The sequence below is a fragment of the Primulina eburnea genome, chromosome 14, assembly GCF_022965805.1.
Source record: "Primulina eburnea isolate SZY01 chromosome 14, ASM2296580v1, whole genome shotgun sequence".
Classification (NCBI taxonomy): domain Eukaryota; kingdom Viridiplantae; phylum Streptophyta; class Magnoliopsida; order Lamiales; family Gesneriaceae; genus Primulina; species Primulina eburnea.
Genome location: NC_133114.1, coordinates 667,071 through 690,275, shown reverse-complemented (window position 1 = coordinate 690,275; position 23,205 = coordinate 667,071). Strand labels below are relative to the sequence as shown.

At 34.4% G+C, this 23,205-nt stretch overlaps 1 protein-coding gene and 1 long non-coding RNA gene across 2 annotated transcripts in view; both read right to left on the bottom strand.

Moving 5' to 3' along the window:
- The window catches only part of LOC140812441 (T-complex protein 1 subunit eta), a 47,282-nt gene that overhangs the window by 1,841 nt on the left and 22,236 nt on the right, over window positions 1-23,205 (bottom strand). The window lies entirely within an intron of this gene.
- LOC140812443 (uncharacterized) lies at window positions 22,153-22,952 on the bottom strand. Its single transcript, XR_012113671.1, has 2 exons — window positions 22,883-22,952; window positions 22,153-22,820 (listed from the first exon to the last, which is right to left on the bottom strand). It is a non-coding gene; the product is annotated as an uncharacterized lncRNA (long non-coding RNA).

The window sequence follows — 23,205 nt, the reverse complement described above, 5'->3', positions numbered from 1 at the left end:
ATAACTAAGCAAAAGAACATATTGTTTACTTGTGGCTTTCCTTGTTTATTGATGAAATTACAGCTAATCGCCATTTTGAAATTGTCGGGATGTAAAAATTTCTTGATTGCAAGGCTGGTTTTTGCATTGATATTGTTTGGTTCGGTCCTGAAAAAATCCAATTGGAGAATCGGTGAATCTTGATGTACCCTTGTTTTATTTTGCTGTAAGATGTTTGAGGAAATTGGATTTTAGTTGAGGAATTGTGATGGCGTCTATTAGAAGAACATTTCCCCAGTGCCTCGTCCTGGAGCTTTAATAAATGCGGAAGCCTGTCAAGTTGCATCCCTTTTGTCTAAGTCATCCTCAAACAGTCAAAACTACACGATTAACGATTGGCTATTGGCTTCTTCAACAGGTTCACTCGATTATGCACTGCACAAAGCTCAAATTTTTGTAGTAGCTAGGTTTATTCTCAAAGCGATGATTGATCAAAGCCAAAGGGACATGTTTGGTGGAGAGCTTTTTTCCATTTCTCGATGTGTTTCATTACTGATGTTTTTGTTGGACTCACCCCATTTGCTTCACTTCATTCGTCTCCAAACATCATGTCAGTAAACCGAGCTTTTAACTTCAATTTGCTTCAACCAGTAATGAACGAGTTTAATGAATGGGACAAAAATGTAACATCAGTAGTTTGGAGATTGTCGACAAATGAGAAATCTACGTCAGAGGCGCCGCGAACAAATTTTGAATTAAAAGATGAAAACCTTGCCAAGATTCTTATAAACAATTCACTCGATCAAGATTTAGATTCAATGTTTCATAAACTTCTGATCATAGTGGCACCATCATATTCATCATAACATCAGACTTGTTATCCGAATTGTCTGGAGAACGCGCTAAAACTTGTACCACATCCTCTTATGTGGATTATTGTGGAGATGAACTCCCAGTCCATAGAAACGACTGAGTTATTGAGGAACACGAGAATAACATACAGACATCTTGTGATACCCCTTGTCCTACATCTAAAAATTAAAGATTAAAATGAGTTTATAATGGGCTTACAATGGACTTCTATAGCAACTTGGGTTAATCATTTTCGTAAAGTAAGGACGAATACGAAGTAGTTGTTATAGGGGTCCATTGTGCAATCATGCAGGCACGGGCCCGAGCTCGGGACGTGATAAAATGGTATCAGAGACGGTCACCAGCAAAGAACACCAGGAAATAAGTGATATGCGGGACAAAGTGATACGTGCATGAGAGCCACCTCTTGAACCTGTGGAGCAAAGTGCTATATGATGGGAGCTGTCACGCCCCCACACCGAGGTTAGTCGATACTGGCATTATTCAACAAACACATATTTGCTAAACAACAAGCCTCGTACTACAGTATAAACCAAAACCAGTTTATATCATACATACAATAAAAATGGAATCGCCTTTACAATAGTAACTCTGAAAACGATAAAAATGTGCAGAAGAGTTTATAACTTGAATTAAAAGAACATATTCTTAATTAAAATTCTTCATGCATCCACTATCAGTCCAAAATTGGTGTCTGGTTCTTCTTTCTCTATTTCTTCTTCTTATTTATCTGGGGAGGGTAGAGTAAATGGTGAGTGATATGGTCGTCACTCAGCAAGTGGGGGCCGTTCAAAACACATACCATGCATAACATGACTCATACCATATGCATATCATTAATCAGGCACTAAAATTCCTCTACTTTATATGGTTTACTGATATCAGTCCTTAATTTTTTACTCCTCTGAGGGGCGAGGCTATATAGCGGTTACATCTCCATCACGTAAGGATCATATCATATTTGAGATTTCCTCACATATCAAGTTGAATCCTTACAGTTCCAACACATACATCATGCGAAATCGTAACCAGAAGGGGGTAGAAGAAGAATTTGCACTCGATCGAATTTTCAAAAACAAAATGCATATAACCGAAATTAAATCTTTAAAACAAGCCCACTTACCTTAGACTTGAAATAAAACGTGAAGAATTCGAAAATCATAGAAGAATCGTGCAACCGAAACTTCTAAAACACAGAAGCACATCGCCCGAAAAATCAGTCATCTCGAAAAAAAATTTGTGCCTTATTGAACCGTTGGACCGGGCTCAAAATTTAATAGTATGTTTAAAAGTACGTCAAAATACTTATGAACGGTGGAGATTGGGTTTGAAAGTTGTTTTATCCTATTTATGGATGCAAAACCGTATGTATGCTATTCTCGCCTAGAATATGAGCAGTTTTCTTGCGAAAGCTATAAAAGAAAAACTAATCGTTGGATTTTTCCGAAATTTGGATATGTTATTTGAAACATATGGAATCATATTCAGAACAGTGGATATCGGATTCAAGGTACCTGAATGAGAGAAACGAATTTTTGAAATGGACAGAATTTGATTACTCGTGCAAAATTTTTGGGAGGAAATTTTGTAAATTGAAGAGGAAACTCGAAAATTTCAGTGTAAATTCTGAATGGGAGCTTCTCCTATTTATAGAGTGGTGGATGATATCATGATCGTGTATTATCCTCGCATTTGAACTTTTGAATCAAACATTAAATTTAGGATAATTATCGTTCTTTATCCATGATACTAGATACTTGAACTTTATTGATAAACATAAAAATTGTACATTAATTAAATGTTTTATAATATAAATATATAGTTTTTGTTTTATTAAATTTTTAAATATTATATGTTTTATAATAAATTGTATAAAATATAAGTTGTTGTGTAATTATAAGTTTTTACTATTTTTACAGGTTCGATAAAACAAGAATAACCTTGGCGTTGCAAATGGGATTAAGATGATTCTTGGACCTGTAGAAAGTTGATGTTAATATCTACAATATTGATGGCAAGCATGAGATAAAAATCCTCTCACAATTGGGATCAAATTAAGCAACAATTAAAGTTACCGAAGGAGTGGCAGTTTTACCATGCTCTAGTATTTTGACCATATCTCTCAAACTACTTGGTCAAATATTCTGAAAAAAATACCACAACTAGACAACTCAATTATCCACATGTTTCATTTTATGTGAAGAAGAAAATTCGGAGAAGATTCTTGTCAAAAGTGATGTGCAATATAATATTAATTTCTTGGAACACCAATGAAGACTTATGTGTAAAAAATAATATTTTATTTGTGGTTGTCTCCCCAAATTTGGCTATAAATAGGGGTGCATTGTAATGTATTGAGATATCCCTCATTCTATGAACAAATCTTTGAGTTCATAATATTTCTCTCTATATTTTTCTTTTATTTCTTCATTTAAATATAATTAGCATGTTAATTTCATATTCAAAGTTTTACACTTTGAATAATGAATAGCTAACTTCCTAAAGTTGAGATGATAAGGTGAAGCTCTTGGCATGATAATAAGGTTATTATAAGGTAAGAATCTATGTTTTATATTATTTAATCATTATTTATTGTTTATGTTATATTTATTTCTTTAAGCATTTTTATACCCTACTTATAAGTGGGAGTTTTGATTTATTGTTGCTATATGTTACACTAAATTCTTGGAACCATTTAAATGTTAGTTTGGTATTACCAACCATTTAAAATGGATGCCTTGAATTATTATATATAAATATATTATAATATTAAATTCTTGGAACCATTTAAATGTTAGTTTGGTTTTACCAACCATTTAAAGTGGGAACCTTGATTTAGTGTTTACAAATATATATAGCACAATAAATACTTGACCACATTTATAAGTTTTGGTATATATTATGTACTTATAAGATTATAATTTATAACATAATATAAATATGATTATTTAATATATTGGAACCATTTTATTAAGTGGATTTCAATATTGTTCGTTAATGTTAACTTTATTAAAATACCAAGAGTGGATCCTTTAATCTCAACTACTTAAATTTAAATTTGAACAATTAAAATTTACCCATTAAAGATTCAATTAAAATTAAAAAGAAACAAAAACAAAAACAAAAAGACATTGTAGTGGACTTGTAATTACCTTAGCTTCCCTGTGGATACGATATTCGGACTCACCGAATTATACTACTTGTGGACAACCTGCTCTTGGGAGTGCAACAATCAAAGTCGCAACAAGTTTTTGGCGCCGTTGCCGGGGAAGTATAATTTAATTTCAAGTCTATTTAATATTGTTTAAAGTTTATTTTTCTTTTTATTGCTTTTGTGTGTTTTTTTTTTTCTTTTTGTTTTGCATTTGCATGAGCATTTGGTCACGTACACTTAGTGGTCGACTCATTCGAAATAACCCTTTATTTTTACAAAACATGGCGGAAGAACCCATCCAAGAAAATGAAGATGAAATTCAATCTCAACATGATCATGATAGACGAAGAACACTTAGAGATCACATGAATCCTACACGTACTAGTGCACCTTCATGTCTAGTTTTTCCCCCTGATGCATCTCATTTCAATTTTAAGCCTGGTATTATCCAACTTTTACCCAACTTTCATGGCTTAGATTCTGAAAATCCATACATGCATTTACGAGAGTTTGAAGAAGTGTGCAACACATATAATGATCTAAATTGTAGCATGAACACCATTCGCCTTAAGCTTTTTCCTTTTTCTTTAAAAGATAAAGCTAAAACTTGGCTACAAAATCTTAGATCGGGATCCATTCGAACTTGGGATGAATTGCAACAACAATTTTTGAAAAAGTTTTTTCCATCTCATAGAACAAATTCTTTCAAAAGGCAAATCATCACTTTCACTCAAAAACAAGGAGAAACTTTTTATCAGTGTTGGGATAGATACAAAGAATTGCTTAATCTTTGTCCACATCATGGTTTTGAAATTTGGAGAGTTGTTTCTCAATTTTATGAAGGCTTAACACCTAAAGATAGGCAAATGGTTGAATTTATGTGTAATGGAACATTTGAAGATAAAGATCCGAACGAGGCAATTGAGTATCTCGATTCATTAGCTGAAAATGCTCAAAATTGGGACACTATAGGTACAATCGAACCATCAAACAAGATTCAATCTCCTACATCTGGTGGAGGTATGTACACTCTCAAAGATGAACATGATCTTCAAGCTAGATTTACCTCTTTGGCAAGAAAAGTTGAGGCACTTGAATTGAAAAAGAATGGTCAATTAAAATCTGTTCAAGAAATTGTGTGTCACATCTGTGATACAAGTGATCATTTTACAAAAGATTGTCCCACTTTGCCCTCTTTTAAAGAATGTCTCCATGAGCAAGCCAATGTTTTGAACAATTTCAAAAGGCCAAATTTTGAACCATTTTCTCAAAATTACAATCCAGGTTGGCGAAATCATCCAAATTTTAGTTGGAGGAATGATAATGCTGCACAATTTCCGCAACCACATTTTCAAAATCAACAAAATTTTCAAAATTATGCACCTTATGTTCCTCCGCCGAAAAGAAATTTGGAAGATACATTGAATTCTTTCATTGCAAAGCAAGAGTCTATCAATACTCAAACTGCTCAAACCATGACAGACTTGAAAGATACTCTTGCTAAATTTGCATCTGCACTTAATGTTCATGAAAAAGGTAAATTTCCTTCACAACCTCTGCCTAATCCCAAGGATCATCATACACAAATTGGAACTTCTGGAACTCAACCGATGGATCAGGTAAAATCTGTTATTACCCTTCGAAGTGGTAAGGTTGTGGAAAAATCCATTCTTGAACCTTGTGAAGATGATGATAAATCAACTCCAAAGGGTAAGGAAGTGGAACCCATAACTTGCGAAGAGGAGGTTCAACAGACAGTGTCACCACCATTCCCTCATGCATTGAAAAATACAAGAAAATCAAATTTGAATTCTGATATATATGATATTTTTAAACAAGTAAAAGTTAATATTCCTTTATTAGATGCAATAAAACAGGTACCATCATATGCCAAATTTTTGAAAGACTTGTGCACTGTGAAAAGAAAATTGAATGTGAAAAAGAAAGCATTTTTAGCCGAACAAGTAAGTGCAATCATTCAAAATAATAATGCTTTGAAATACAAAGACCCTGGTTGTCCTACTATTTCGTGTATTATTGGAGAACGAAAGATTAAAAAAGCCTTGCTTGACCTTGGAGCTAGTGTGAATTTACTTCCATATTCAGTTTATCAAGAACTCAATCTAGGCGAGTTAAAACCTACTTCGGTAACACTTTTACTTGCTGATAGATCTGTTAAAGTGCCAAGAGGTATGGTAGAAGACGTGTTGGTCCAAGTTGATAACTTTGTATATCCTGTCGATTTCATAGTTTTAGATACACAACCTATTGAAGCTTGTAATGCAATTCCTGTAATTTTAGGTCGTCCATTTTTAGCAACTTCTAATGCTCTTATAAATTGCAGGAATGGAATAATGAAGTTGTCATTTGGTAACATGACCTTGGAGCTCAATGTTTTTAATCTTTGTAAGCAACCACATGACAAAGGAGATGAAAGTGAAGATGAAAATCTTATTGAAACTCTTGTGGAAGAAAACATTCAAGAAGGGAGTACTCGTGATCAATTAGATATTTGTTCAATTGAAACTGTTAAAGAAAATATTGAAATTGATCTTGACGATTTTTTCAGGTATCACTCGTTACCAGGATCAGAGAAAGAATTTGATGAAAAATATGAGAACAAAGACGAACCACCAGTATTGGAGTTAAAACCCTTGCCAGAAGAATTGAAGTATGCATTTCTTGGAGAAGATGAAACATATCCGGTGGTAATTTCTTCCAAACTCTCAAGTAATCAAGAAGGTAAATTAGTTGATATGCTTAAAAGACATAAAAATGCAATTGGTTGGACACTAAAAGATCTTAAGGGCATTAATCCACTAATTTGCACACACAAAATTCACTTAGAAGAAAATGCAAAAACATCTCAACAACCACAAAGGAGATTAAATCCACACATGAAAGATGTTGTGAAAACTGAAGTTCTCAAACTACTTGATGTTGGAATTATCTACCCTATTTCTGATAGTAAGTGGGTAAGCCCAACACAAGTAGTTCCAAAAAAATCTGGCATCACAGTGATAAAAAATGAAAAAGGTGAATTGTTAACAAGTCGAGTCCCATCTAGTTGGCGGATGTGTATTGATTATAGAAAATTAAATGACGCCACTAGAAAAGATCATTTTCCATTACCATTTTTGGATCAAATTTTAGAAAGAGTAGCAGGTCATCCCTACTACTGTTTTCTTGACGGATATTCAGGCTATTATCAAATTCCCATTGCACTCGAAGATCAAGAAAAAACTACATTCACATGTCCTTTTGGAACATTTGCATTCAGAAGGATGCCATTTGGTTTATGCAATGCCCCAGCAACATTTCAAAGATGTATGCTAAGCATTTTCTGCGACATGGTTGAAAATTGTTTGGAAATTTTTATGGATGATTTAACTGTTTTTGGGAATACATTTGATAATTGTCTTGAAAATTTGGAAAAAGTTTTAAAAAGATGCGAGGAAAAAGGTCTTATTTTAAATTGGGAAAAATGTCATTACATGATTACTTCTGGAATTGTTTTGGGACATGTCGTGTCATCTCATGGAATTGAAGTCGATAAAGCAAAAGTTGATGTCATTGCCAATTTACCCCCTCCAAAAACCATTAAAGAAATTCGCTCATTTTTGGGACATGCTGGATTTTATAGGAGGTTTATAAAGGACTTTAGTTTAATCTCTAAACCCATTTGTAACCTCTTAACAAAAGACAGTGCATTTGAGTGGACTCAAGAATGTCAAAATGCTTTTGATAAAATCATTCGACATTTAACATCAGCTCCTATCATGCAACCTCCTGATTGGTCTTTACCATTTGAAATCATGTGCGATGCGAGTGATTATGCAGTCGGTGCAGTATTGGGTCAAAGAAGAAACGGTAAGCCTTATGTGATATATTATGCAAGTAGAACTTTAAACAATGCTCAAATGAATTACTCCACAACTGAAAAAGAGCTACTTGCTGTAATATTTGCATTAGATAAATTTCGTTCTTATTTGATTGGATCAACAACTATCGTGTTTACTGATCATTCTGCTATTAGATATTTGTTGACCAAACAGGATGCAAAGCCACGACTGATACGATGGATTTTGTTGCTCCAAGAATTTGACATTGTAATCAAAGATAAAAAAGGAACCGAGAATGTCGTAGCCGATCATTTATCGAGACTAGTAACAGGATCATCTTTTGAAATGACACCAATTAACGATAATTTTCCTGATGAACATCTATTTTCAGTTACTACTACACCTTGGTTTGCTAACATAGTAAATTTTCTTGTGACAGGAAAAATGCCACCGCAATGGAGTTCCCAAGATAAAAGAAAATTTTTGAATGAGGTAAAAAACTTTTATTGGGATGATCCGTATCTGTTCAAGTATTGTCCGGATCAAATTTTTCGACGTTGCATACCCGACAATGAGGTAAGTAGTGTCATTAAATTTTGTCATTCAGAAGCATGCGGGGGACATTTTTCTTCAAAGAAAACAGCTGCAAAAATCTTGCAGTGTGGATTTTATTGGCCCACTTTGTTTAAAGACACCCACGAAATCTGCAAGATCTGTGAAAATTGTCAAAAATTGGGTGCGATTTCAAAAAGAAACATGATGCCTTTGAATCCTATCATTGAAATTGAAATATTTGATTGTTGGGGAATAGATTTTATGGGACCTTTTCCACCGTCGTTTGGATACTTGTATATTTTAGTTGCAGTTGATTATGTTTCCAAATGGATAGAGGCAATTCCATGTCGAACAAATGATCATAAAATCGTCATCAAATTTTTGAAAGAAAATATTTTTAGTAGATTCGGAATTCCTCGAGCTATGATAAGTGATGGGGGAACTCACTTTGTTAATAAACCATTTGCTTCATTAATGAAAAAATATGGTATTACTCACAAAGTAACAACTCCTTATCATCCTCAAACAAATGGACAAGTTGAATTAGCTAATAGGGAGATAAAGCAAATTTTGGAAAAAACTGTTAACTCAAATAGAAAAGACTGGTCTCTGCGACTTAATGATGCACTGTGGGCATATCGAACAGCTTTTAAAACATCATTGAATATGTCTCCCTATAGGTTGGTTTATGGAAAACATTGTCATTTGCCTGTGGAATTGGAACATAAAGCTTATTGGGCGATAAAAACTTTAAATTCAAGCATGGATGATGCCAACAAATTGCGTAAATTGCAACTTAATGAACTTGATGAACTCAGAAATGATGCGTATGAGAATTCAAGGATTTATAAAGCAAAAATCAAATCATTTCATGATAAAACAATTCTTAGAAAATCTTTTGAGATTGGTAAAAAAGTTTTGCTTTATAATTCTCGACTTCACATATTCCCAGGAAAATTACGATCAAGATGGACAGGCCCATATGTTATAAAGCATGTGTATCCTTATGGAGCTGTGGATATTGAAAATCCTAAAAATGGTGATGTTTTTAAAGTGAATGGACAAAGGCTTAAACCATTTTTGGAAAATGAAATATTTCAAGAAGAGTTTATTTCCCTTTCCGATCCTTGATTTTTTTTTTGTGTTGCATTTGATTATTGTTTGTTTTTATTTCAGGTTTTCTTAATATTTTTATTTTCCCGGTTAAATGGCGGATAACGGTACTCCGTGACTCTCATAGTCGGTTAAATCAGTTTCCCACAATTGCTGATACAAAAATTTTAAAAAAAAAAAATCATTTCTTTTCTTTTCAAAATGGATGAAATTCTCTCAAAAATTTGTAAATATTTTCCCTCTGTTTCTGAAAATGTTCTAAGAAAAATTTATGCAGGAAGGTGTGAAAGATTGAGATTACTAATGCAAAAAGGAATTCCAGAAGATATTCGTCTTGTAATAGAAGCTAAGGTCCGATTAGGAGGAGAAGTTCCACAATCATTGCTTATTCGGTATTTGCCTGGATTAGGAAAAAGCACTTATGCGAAAAAACGAAGGGCCAAAAGTTTAGGGGTTTGTCATAAGTGTGCAAGATGGACTTGTGACAAACGATGCAGATCTTTGGGATGTGTTTCCAATAACAGAGAAGATAAAATTGATTTCATTAAGAATGGGCTGAGTAAGGAGTCTTTAGATAACATCTTATTGACTCTTGAGACGCATTCTAGTGGACATGTGCATATTGAACTTCTCCGTTTATGGAAACAATTTCAAGATGAGCGTCATAGTCTTGGGAATCTGACTAAAAAAGACCCTGTTTGCCAATTTATAAGAAAATTGGATGGGAAGCATATCCTCGACTCATAGAAGGCGTTGAAGCCGTTTCTGGACGTAAAACCAGAGGAAAATTGTGAGCCACAATCACACTACTGTTTATAAGCATGTGTGTCATTATTTTTTTACTATTTATTCTGTTTACAGCTGTGACCCATAGTTTTGTCATGATAACATATTACCCCTATAAAATCTCTCATCTTTCTTTCTACTTTCGCAGAAAAAAAAAAAGGAAAGTAAAAACATGACTGGATCCTCTGCACAAACATTGAAAAATATTTGTGTATTTTGTGGGTCGAGTCCTGGAAAAAATGAAGTGTTTGTAGAAGCAGCGAATAATCTTGGAAAGATATTGGCTGAGAGAAAAATTCACTTGGTATATGGGGGAGGTAATATTGGGTTAATGGGATCTGTTTCAACATCTGCTCATCTTGGAGGTAGTCAGGTATTGGGTATTATTCCTATAGCTTTAGCTGAAGGAAATATTACAGGTGTTACGATTGGGGAGGAATTAAAAGTTTCTTCTATGTATGAAAGAATCACTCAAATGATTGAAAATTCTGATGCTTTTATCGCACTACCAGGTGGTTTTGGTACATTAGAAGAAATTTTTCACACTGTTTCTTGGGCACAACTTAATATCCATAATAAACCCGTGGGCTTGTTGAATATCAATAATTATTATGACAGTTTGTTGACATTTCTTGATAAAGCTGTGGAACAGAATTTCATTTCAGAAAATTCACGACGGATGCTCATCTGTGCTTCGACTGCCGATCAATTAATTGATGATTTGGAAGCTTTTGTTCATAAGCCTGATCCGATGATAACAAAGATCAATTGGTCGCAATCAAGCAGTAAGAAAAGGAAGTTGGATCATTGATTCAAAAGTCGTGGATTGGTTTGCGTTTGTTTCAGTTTGTTATCTTCAATAAAGTTCCAGGTGATATCTCTTTCATTATGTACTCTTTATTAATAGCTATTTTGACATTAGGGACAATGTCATATTCTGATTGGGGGGAGAACACATATAAAAAAAAAAAAAAACAAATTTAAAAAAAAATTAAATATTATTTTAAAATAAAACCATGTTTATTGTTTGTACCTTAGTAATTTTTTGCAAAAATGTCATACATTACATATTTGAAAGATTTAAATTAGAACATGCATTAATCTATTTAAGAATGTTTAAATTTTATTTGAAAAAAGGTCATTTTTAATATTCTGATCAATATAAAAATATGATTTATGAAATCTTTTTGAGTGATTAACCATTGTGATAAAATTAGGTAGTAAAGTATATGGCCCAAGATATACCTTATAAGAGTGCCTAAAATTTTTGAACTCACACATATTTTGTGAGTGAGTGGAGAGGACTGAGAAAACAGCTTTCGAGCCTTTATTGATCATGAGAGAGACTATCTATTGTTTAGATCTTGAGTTCTTATTTTGAAAAAAAAAAAATATATATATTTCCTGAAAAAAAAAAAGAAAAAAAAAGAAAAATACAAAAAGAAAGATGTTGAAGATCTATGTAATTTTTAAGTTATATGCTGCGACCCATTTTTCTCTCATAAGAATAAAAAAATAAAAAAAAAATAAAAAAAAGAAAGAGAGAAATACATTGTACAAATTAAATAAATATGTGGTCAAAAAGCATAAACTTAGTCTGATTCCATGATGTAAAAAAAAAAAAAAATCAGGAAAAAAAAATATAATAAGAACAACTGGATTTTAAATCAATTGATTTTCTATCTTTTGATTAGTTTGGCTCGTTTGTCTGTCTGCATTCTGTAAACCATTTTTCTGAGCATTTATCTGTATTCCAACTCCATGAGAGAAATCGTTGCCATAAATTGAAACATTTATTAACCTGTGAGGATATGGAGTTGAGACTCTTACTAGGAATTTCTGAAGGCCGTGTACATTTAACTACCTAAAATAAGCTTTGAATTAATCATCTCAAATTATTTCATAAATTATAATTATGATGATCTTGATATAACTTTGACAGTTTTCAAATTTTATTTAAACACTTAGATAGTTCTGATTACATTTCTATTTAAATTAATCAATATGTTTTGTATTGCTATTAACGCTTAAATTGCTAGGGACTAGCAATAAGCTGGTTGGGAGGTGTGATAAACATAAAAATTGTACATTAATTAAATGTTTTATAATATAAATATATAGTTTTTGTTTTATTAAATTTTTAAATATTATATGTTTTATAATAAATTGTATAAAATATAAGTTGTTGTGTAATTATAAGTTTTTACTATTTTTACAGGTTCGATAAAACAAGAATAACCTTGGCGTTGCAAATGGGATTAAGATGATTCTTGGACCTGTAGAAAGTTGATGTTAATATCTACAATATTGATGGCAAGCATGAGATAAAAATCCTCTCACAATTGGGATCAAATTAAGCAACAATTAAAGTTACCGAAGGAGTGGCAGTTTTACCATGCTCTAGTATTTTGACCATATCTCTCAAACTACTTGGTCAAATATTCTGAAAAAAATACCACAACTAGACAACTCAATTATCCACATGTTTCATTTTATGTGAAGAAGAAAATTCGGAGAAGATTCTTGTCAAAAGTGATGTGCAATATAATATTAATTTCTTGGAACACCAATGAAGACTTATGTGTAAAAAATAATATTTTATTTGTGGTTGTCTCCCCAAATTTGGCTATAAATAGGGGTGCATTGTAATGTATTGAGATATCCCTCATTCTATGAACAAATCTTTGAGTTCATAATATTTCTCTCTATATTTTTCTTTTATTTCTTCATTTAAATATAATTAGCATGTTAATTTCATATTCAAAGTTTTACACTTTGAATAATGAATAGCTAACTTCCTAAAGTTGAGATGATAAGGTGAAGCTCTTGGCATGATAATAAGGTTATTATAAGGTAAGAATCTATGTTTTATATTATTTAATCATTATTTATTGTTTATGTTATATTTATTTCTTTAAGCATTTTTATACCCTACTTATAAGTGGGAGTTTTGATTTATTGTTGCTATATGTTACACTAAATTCTTGGAACCATTTAAATGTTAGTTTGGTATTACCAACCATTTAAAATGGATGCCTTGAATTATTATATATAAATATATTATAATATTAAATTCTTGGAACCATTTAAATGTTAGTTTGGTTTTACCAACCATTTAACTTGGATTCCTTGATTTATTATATATGAATATATTATAGTATTAATTTATTGGTACCATTTAAATGTTTGTTTGGTTTTACCAACCATTTAAAGTGGGAACCTTGATTTAGTGTTTACAAATATATATAGCACAATAAATACTTGACCACATTTATAAGTTTTGGTATATATTATGTACTTATAAGATTATAATTTATAACATAATATAAATATGATTATTTAATATATTGGAACCATTTTATTAAGTGGATTTCAATATTGTTCGTTAATGTTAACTTTATTAAAATACCAAGAGTGGATCCTTTAATCTCAACTACTTAAATTTAAATTTGAACAATTAAAATTTACCCATTAAAGATTCAATTAAAATTAAAAAGAAACAAAAACAAAAACAAAAAGACATTGTAGTGGACTTGTAATTACCTTAGCTTCCCTGTGGATACGATATTCGGACTCACCGAATTATACTACTTGTGGACAACCTGCTCTTGGGAGTGCAACAATCAAAGTCGCAACATTTATCCAGGTATATCAAATCATCTCAAATCTTATATCTATGTTTGGTATAATATTTCAAACTTTGAATTTATATCTCAAAAATTTACTTGTTTATATCCAGAAATTTCTTATTTAATTTCTTAGATCATGATCTATTTATTTATCTCAAGTTCAAAATATATATACAATATTATCTTAAATTTCGAGTTCCAAAAATATTGTACATGATATAATTATCCACATAACTTTAGATAAAATTGCAAATCTTATATTTTAAATAAAATAATGAAATAGATACCCAAAGAATGAATAATCCTAGCACACTTGAATTATAAAAATATTATCACGATTACAAAATCTTGGATTTTATAGGAGCTACCTCTTGAACCTATAAGAGCCACTTCTTGATTCTCGGCGCTGGTGGATCGAATGGTCAGGCCGCGATGAGGACGCCGCGTTCTGAAGGAGGAGTGATTGTGATATCCCTTGTCCTACATTTTAAAAATTAAGAGATTTAAAATGAGTTTATAATTGGCTTATTATACACTTCTATAGAAACTTGGGATAATAATTTTCGTAAAGCGAGAACGAATACAAAGTAGCTGCTATAGGGGCCTATTGTGCAGTCACGCAGGCATAGGCCCGGGTTCGGGTGTGACAGAATGGTATCAGAGACAGTCATCGACAAGGAACACCGGAAAATAAGTGTTATGCGGGCCAAAGTACTACGTGCATGAGAGCCACATCTTGAACCTACGGGGCAATGTACTATATGAAAGGAGCCACCTCTTGAACTTGTAGGAGTCACCTCTAGATTCTCGGTGCTGGTGGATCGAGTGGTCAGTCAGCAACGAGGACGTAAGGTTCTAAAATAAGGGTGATTGTGATATCCCTTGTCTCATATCTTAAAAATTAAAGGTTTAAAATGAGTTTATAATGGGCTTACAATAGACTTCTATAGCAACCTGGGTTAATTATTTTCGTAAAGCGAGGACGAATATAAAGCAGTTGCCATAGCCCCTTGTACAATCACGTAAGTGGGGGCCTAGGGTCGGGGCGTGATAGAATGGTACAAGAGCCGGTCATCGGCAAGGAATACCGAGAAATAAGAGCTATGCGGGGCAAAGTGCTACGTGCATGAGAGCCACCTCTTGAACATGTGGGGCAAAATGCTATATGACGGGAGCCACCTCTTGAATCTGTAGGAGCCACCTCTAGATTCTCGATGCTTGTGGATCAAGTGGTCAGGCCACGACGAGGACATCGCGTTCTGAAGGAGGGGTGATTGGGATACGCTTGAAAAATTAAGATTTAACTTGAGTTTATAATGGGCTTACAATGAACTTCTATATCAACTTGGGTTAATCGGTTTCGTAAAGCGAGAACGAATACGAAGTAAGTGCTATAGGGGCTCATTGTGCAGTCACACAGGCGTGAGCCCGAGCTCGAGGCATGACATAATGGTATCAGAGACTGCCACCGACAAGGAACATCGAGAAATAAGTGTAATGCGTGGCAATGTGCTAAGTGCATAGGAGTCTTGAACCTGAGACATATAAAGTACTTTTCGTAGTATTACGTAACCTCATTTAGTGTCTGCAATTGTTTTTTCACTCATGAAATATGAAACAAAAAAGTTTTATTGCTATTTTTACATGGAATTTTCATTGTTCCAATAGGAAAATAAGAATTGCTTGAAGTCCAGTGGCTGTGTTGCTTGTATCTTAATCTATTATGCTTAATGTTGCTTGTCATTTCTCTTTCTTGTTGATTTTCCTCGTCTTTCTGATGAAGCATGTTGCATTTATAAATATTTTATTTTGTACATCTGAAACTTCAAGTATAGAAAATTATATAGGGTAAACCAAAATTTGACATATTCTAATGTATATCGGTGTCGCGCTACACATTATGTCATGTAACCATCCATAGTAAATAAACAAATTTGTTAGACGTGTTCTCTTCACGCATTATGGCACGACTGATTACACTTAGAATTGATTATTTTGTTCACTTTTATAAAGAGTTTGAATTAAATTCCTCACTAGCACAAACAACAATTATCATTTTAAAATTTCACCACAATTATATTCAAGAGCAAAAAAAAAAAAAGAAGGGGAAGAGCAATTGTATTCTAAATCTCACAGCGAGGATCATGAGACTTGAAGAGTAGGAAAACTGGCGGGATGGATTTGAAAAGGAAGGGGAGCTGGGATGTGAGGTTTGATAATATAAATGATCCTTTCATGAATTTATTTCCTATTGAAATTAATTATTGCTTTTGATTAGAATGGATTTGTGTGAGCTTATGGTATGAGATTTTAATTGGATGTGAGATTTGATAATATGATTGTTGCTAGAATGTCGTCTTTTTCATGAATTTTTTTCCTCTTGAAATTAATTATTGCTTTTGATCGGATTGGAGTTGTGTGAGCTTCCGATATGATATTTTTGATTGGATGTGAGATTTGATAGTATCATTGTTGTTAGAATGTCGTCATTTTCATGAATTTATTTTCTTTTGAAATTAATTATTTCTTTTGATTTGGTATCACAATCACTCCTCCTTCAGAACGCGACGTCCTCTTCGCTGCCTGACCACTCGATCCACCAGCTCCGAGTATCTAGAGCTGGATCCTACAGGTTCAAGATGTGGCTACCGTCATGTAGCACTTTTCCCCGCAAGTTCAAGAGGTGGCTCTCATGCACGTAGCAATTTGCCCCGCATATCACTTATTTCCCGGCGTTGCTTGCTCCCGCAGTACGGGAACTGTGTTATTCCAATATAAGAACTTTGATTGATTAGAGATTAGTTAAATGACAGTTAGTTGGTTAATTTTCCGAATGTATAAATAGTGGATCGTACACCAGTTTACTTCTTCTTGGATCAATAAAGAATGAATTATGCTCCGTGTAATAAGAATTGTGCCTCACTTGTGTTGGATTTGAGTTATTTTTCTACTTGAATGAAATTGTGTTATCGGATGTGAGATAGGTTTGGATGTGAGGTTTGATAATATAATTGTTGTTTCTGATAGGTTTTAGAATTGAATTTCAATTTTATTGTATTGGATTCATATTTTCTTCTCGAATATAATTGTCAGAAAACTGAATCGGTAGTGGACATAGCATGTCCAAGTACCTGCGATGAGCAGACCAAGATCGCGGTCGCACAGATATGTTACAACCAGTGCACTCTGTATTTTTCACAACCACCAAAACAAGAGAAAAACATCAACTTTCTGTGCAGGAGTTTGGAAGTATCGGTATGACGCTTTCTGCTGTTTGGAGTTTGTTTCTACGCCATCGGTGCGTGCGCCAGAAATCATACTCAATCTATAATTCTTAAGATGGGGGATAAGGGGTATCACAATCACTCCTCCTTCAGAACGCGACGTCCTATTCGCTGCCTGACCACTCGATCCACCAGCTCCGAGTATCTAGAGCTGGATCCTACAGGTTCAAGATGTGGCTACCGTCATGTATCATTTTTCCCCGCAGGTTCAAAAGATGGCTCCCTTGCACGTAGCAATTTGCCCCGCATATCACTTATTTCCCGGCGTTGTTTGCTCATGCAGTACGGGAACTATGTTATTCCAATATAAGAACTTTGATTGATTAGAGATTAGTTAAATGACAGTTAGTTGGTTAATTTTCCGAATGTATAAATAGTGGATCGTACACCAGTTTACTTCTTCTTGGATCAATAAAGAATGAATTATGCTCCGTGTAATAAGAATTGTGCCTCACTTGTGTTGGATTTGAGTTATTTTTCTACTTGAATGAAATTGTGTTATCGGATGTGAGATAGGTTTGGATGTGAGATTTGATAATATAATTGTTGTTTCTGATAGGTTTTAGAATTGAATTTCAATTTTATTGTATTGGATTCATATTTTCTTCTCGAATATAATTGTCAGAAAACTGAATCGGTAGTGGACATAGCATGCCCAATTACTTGCGAGGAGCAGACCAAGATCGTGGTCGCACAGATATGTTACAACCAGTGCACTCTGTATTTTTCACAACCACCAAAACAAGAGAAAAACATCCACTTTCTGTGCAGGAGTTTGGAAGTATCGGTATGACGCTTTCTCCTGTTTGGAGTTTGTTGCTACGCCATCGGTGCGTGCGCCAGAAATCAGACTCAATCTATAATTCTTAAGATGAAGGACAAGGGGTATCACAATCACTCCTCCTTCAGAACGCGACGTCCTCTTCGCTGCCTGACCACTCGATCCACTAGCTCCGAGTATCTAGAGGTGGCTCCTACAGGTTCAAGATGTGGCTACCGTAATATGTCACTTTGTACCGCAAGTTCAAGAGGTGGCTCCCATGCACGTAGCAATTTGCCCCGCATATATTTCCCGGTGTTGCTTGCTCCCGCAGTACGGGAACTGTGTTCTTCCAATATAAGAACTTTGATTGATTAGCGATGAATTAAATGACAGTTAGTTGTTAATTTTCCGAATTTATAAATAGTCGATCGTACACCAGTTTACTTCTTTTTGGATCAATAAAGAATGAATTATTCTCCGTGTAATAAGAATTGTGCCTCACTTGTGTTGGATTTGAGTTATTTTTCTACTTGAATGAAATTGTGTTATCGGATGTGAGATAGGTTTGGATGTGAGATTTGATAATATAATTGTTGTTTCTGATTGCTTTTAGAATTGAATTTCAATTTTTTGTATTGGATTCATATTTTATTCTCGAATATAACTGTCAGAAAACTAGATCGGTAGTGGACATAGCATGCCCCAGTACCTGCGATGAGCACACTAAGATCGTGGTCGCACAGATATTTTACAACCAGTGCACTCTGTATTTTTCACAACCACCAAAACAAGAGAAAAACATCCACTTTCTGCGCAGGAGTTTGGAATAATCGGTATGACGCTTTCTGCTGTTTGAAGTTTGTTGCTACGCCATCGGTGCGTGCGCCAGAAATCAAATTCAATCTATAATTCTTAAGATGGGGGACAAGGGGTATCACAATCACTCCTCCTTCAGAAAGCGACGTCCTCTTCGTTGCCTGACCACTAGATCCACCAGCTCCGAGTATCTAGAGGTGGCTCCTACAGGTTCAAGATGTGGCTACCGTAATGTAGCACTTTGTCCCGCAGGTTCAAGAGGTGGCTCCCATGCACGTAGCAATTTGACCCGCATATATTTTCCGTCGTTGCTTGCTCCCGCAGTACGGGAACTGTGTTCTTCCAATATAAGAACCTTGATTGATTAGCGATTAGTTAAATGACAGTTAGTTGGTTAATTTTCCGAATATATAAATAGTCGATCGTACACCAGTTTACTTCTTCTTGAATCAATAAAGAATGAATTATTCTCCGTGTAATAAGAATTTTGTGCCTCAATTGTGTTGGATTCGAGTTATTTTTCTACTTGAATGATATTGTGTTATTGGATGTGAGATAGGTTTGGATGTGATATTTGATAATATAATTGTTGTTTCTGATCGGTTTTAGAATTGAATTTCAATTTTGTTGTATTGGATTCAAATTTTATTCTCGAATATAATTGTCAGAAAACTGGATCGGTAGTGGACATAGCATGCCCCAGTACCTGCGATGAGCAGACCAAGATCGTGGCCGCACAGATATGTTACAACCAGTGCACTCTGTATTTTTCACAACCACCAAAACAAGAGAAAAACATCCACTTTCTGCGTAGGAGTTTGGAAGTATCGGTATGACGCTTTCTGCTGTTTGGAGTTTGTTGCTACGCCATCGGTGCGTGCGCCAGAAATCAGACTCAATCTATAATTCTTAAGATGGGTGACAAGGGGTATCACAATCACTCCTCCTTCAGAACGCGACGTCCTCTTCGCTGCCTGACCACTCGATCCACCAGCTCCGAGTATCTAGAAGTGGCTACTACAGGTTCAAGATGTGGCTACTGTCATGTAGCACTTTGCCCCGCAGGTTCAAGAGATGTCTCTCATGCACGTAGCAATTTGCCCCGCATATCACTTATTTCCCGGCGTTGCTTGCTCCCGCAGTACGAGAACTGTGTTCTTCCATTATAAGAACTTTGATTGATTAGCGATTAGTTAAAAGACAGTTAGTTGGTTAATTTTTCGAATGTATAAATAGTCCATCGTACACCAGTTTACTTTTTCTTGGATCAATAAAGAATGAATTATTCTCCGTGTAATAAGAATTGTGCCTCAATTGTGTTGGATTTGAGTTATTTTTCTATTTGAATGAAATTGTGTTATCGGATGTGAGATTTGATAATTAATTGTTGTTTCTGATAGGTTTTAGAATGGAATTTCAATTTTGTTGTATTGGATTCATATTTTCTTCTCGAATATAATTGTCAGAAAACTGGATCGGTAGTGGACATAGCATGCCCCAGTACCTGCGATGAGTAGACCAAGATCGTGGTCGCACAGATATGTTACAACCAGTGCACTCTATATTTTTCACAACCACCAAAACAAGAGAAAAGCATCCACTTTCTGTGCAGGAGTTTGGAAGTATTGGTATGACGCTTTCTGTTGTTTGGAGTTTATTGCTACACCATCGGTGCGTGCGCCAGAAATCAAATTCAATCTATAATTCTTAAGATGGGGTACAAAGGGTATCACAATCACTCCTCCTTCATAACGCGACGTCCTCTTCGCCGCCTGACTACTCGATGCACCAGCTCCGAGTATCTAGAGGTGGCTCCTACAGGTTCAAGATGTGGCTATCGTCATGTAGCACTTTGCCCCGTAGGTTCAAGAGGTGGCTCTCATGCACGTAGCAATTTGCCCCGCATATCACTTATTTCCCGGCGTTGCTTGCTTCCGCAGTACGGGAACTGTGTTCTTCCAATATAAGAACTTTGATCGATTAGTGATTAGTTAAATGATTGTTAGTTGGTTAATTTTCCGAATGTATAAATAGTTCATCGTACACCAGTTTACTTCTTCTTATATCAATAAAGAATGAATTATTCACCGTGTAATAAGAATTGTGCCTCAATTGTGTTTGATTTGAGTTATTTTTCTATTTGAATGAAATTGTGTTATCGGATGTGATATATGTTTGGATGTGAGATTTGATAATATAATTGTTGTTTCTGATGGATTTAGAATTGATTTTCAATTGTGCTGTATTGGATTCATTTTTCTTCTCGAATGTAATTGTGTCTTCTATTATGTTTTTGTTTTCAGATGGAAGGACATGATCATGTTCATAAGGAAAAACCACTTCACCTCAAATATTTACTCATCGTCCAGTCGGTGAAGGTCTCTATGGTCCTTGTCAAAAAAATTGGATCGGTAAAGGAAATAGCATGCCCCAGTACCTGCGATGAGCAGACCAAGATCCTGATCGAACAAATTTGTGAGAACCAGTGCACTCTCAATTTTTCACAACCACCAAAACAATAGAAAAACATACACTTTCTGTGCAGGAGTTTGGAAGTATCGGTGCCACAGTGCAAGTACCTGGAATTTTGAGCAAATCAGCTTGGTCCAATTCTTGATTCTGGTGCCTCAAGCAATGTGACATCCCTCTCGATGTCAACACGATCGTCACATCCTATGCTCACTCGAGCAATTAAGCAGTACCCAAAATGTCGCCTGGGTTTGATATTTGGCTACGAGGTGTATCTCATAACCTTTTTCCCAGAACTATCATTCCCTCCATGAATACAAGAACTCATTACTTCCAAGGAGTCATCTTTCCTCCATGTGGTCAAATACTTCAAAACCTAAAGCCTTGCTAGTCCAAGTTTTCACATCTTTGCTCTTCGTACTATCAAAAACATCACTTGCTTGGATGAATCCTACATCCTTTCTGAATGGGCCGAGCTGGTTTGTACTTTGGTGGAGTTTAAAACTACTGAGCCTGAACCCAACAATTCAATCCAAAGTTGGGTATGGCCCAATAATTAATATGTCATGTTTCCGCATTATGGCACGAATTGTTACACTTAGCATTGAATATTTTGTTCACTTATAAAGAGTTTGAATTAAATTCTTCACTTGCACAAATGAGATAATGTTGACTACTTCCTTAAATAATATGACGATTTCTGGAGAGCAAAAAATTATAATAGCTTCACAATATATGCTTTGTGAGCTGATGAGATAATAGTGGAAATTAAATTAATTCGCCTAATGAGGAGTTGAATCCCCCGATTGTTTGTAACACGACCAAAGAATCTGGGTGGGAGAATGAAAATATTGATACTCTCACTAATTATTAAAAATATAATAATAAATTATTATTAATTATGATTTTTTTTTAAATTATTATTATTATTATTACTACCATACCACCTCCCTTTCCTTTTCAAATCCATCCCGCCTGTTTTCCTGCTCCAACAATCTTCAAGTCTCGTGCTCCAACAGTCTTCAAGTCTCACGATCTTCACTGTGAGATTTAGAATACAATTGCTCTTTTCATTCCTTGATTTTTTTGCCCTTGAATATAATTGTTGTATGATTTTAAAATAATAATTGTTGTTTGCTTCCAATAGGTTTTGGATTAGATTTGAGTACAGGAACCGTGAGCTTCTGATGTGATTGGATGTGAAGTTTTAGTGCTTCCAATAGGTTTTTTATTGGATTTGAGATTTGTTTAGTATGAGATTTTTGATTGGATATTAGATTTGATAATATAAATTGTCTTTTTCATGAATTTATTTCATCTTGAATTATTTATTGCTTTTGATTGGATTGGAGTTGTGAAATTTAAAATATAATTGTTGCTGCAGTACGTGAATGTTTTCTTCCCATATAAGAACAGTGATTGATCGAGGATTAGTTAAATGATAGTTGGTTAATTTTCCAAGTGCATAAATACTCCATTCCCGTATTCTTCCATTAGGTAAGAACTGTGATTAATTAGGATTAGTTAAATGACAATTGGTTGATTTTCCTACGTTTACTTAGAACTGTGATTGATTAGAGATTAGTTAAATGACAATTGTTTGATTTTCCTACGTTTACTTAGAACTGTGATTGATTAGAGATTAGTTAAATGACAATTGGTTGTATGTAATTGTGTCTTCCAGTAGGTTATTGTTTTCACATGTTAGAACTGTGATTGATTAGATATTAGTTAAATGACAATTGGTTGAATGTAATTGTGTCTTCCAGTAGGTTATTGTTTTCACATGGAAGGACGTGCTGATGATCAGATGGAAGAACCACTTGGCCTCAGGTATCTACTCATCGTCCAGTCGGTGGAGGTCTCTAGGGTCCTGGTAAGAAAAAAGCTGGATCGGTAGTGGAGGTTGGTATATGTTTCCTAACATTATTGGGCCTAGCTT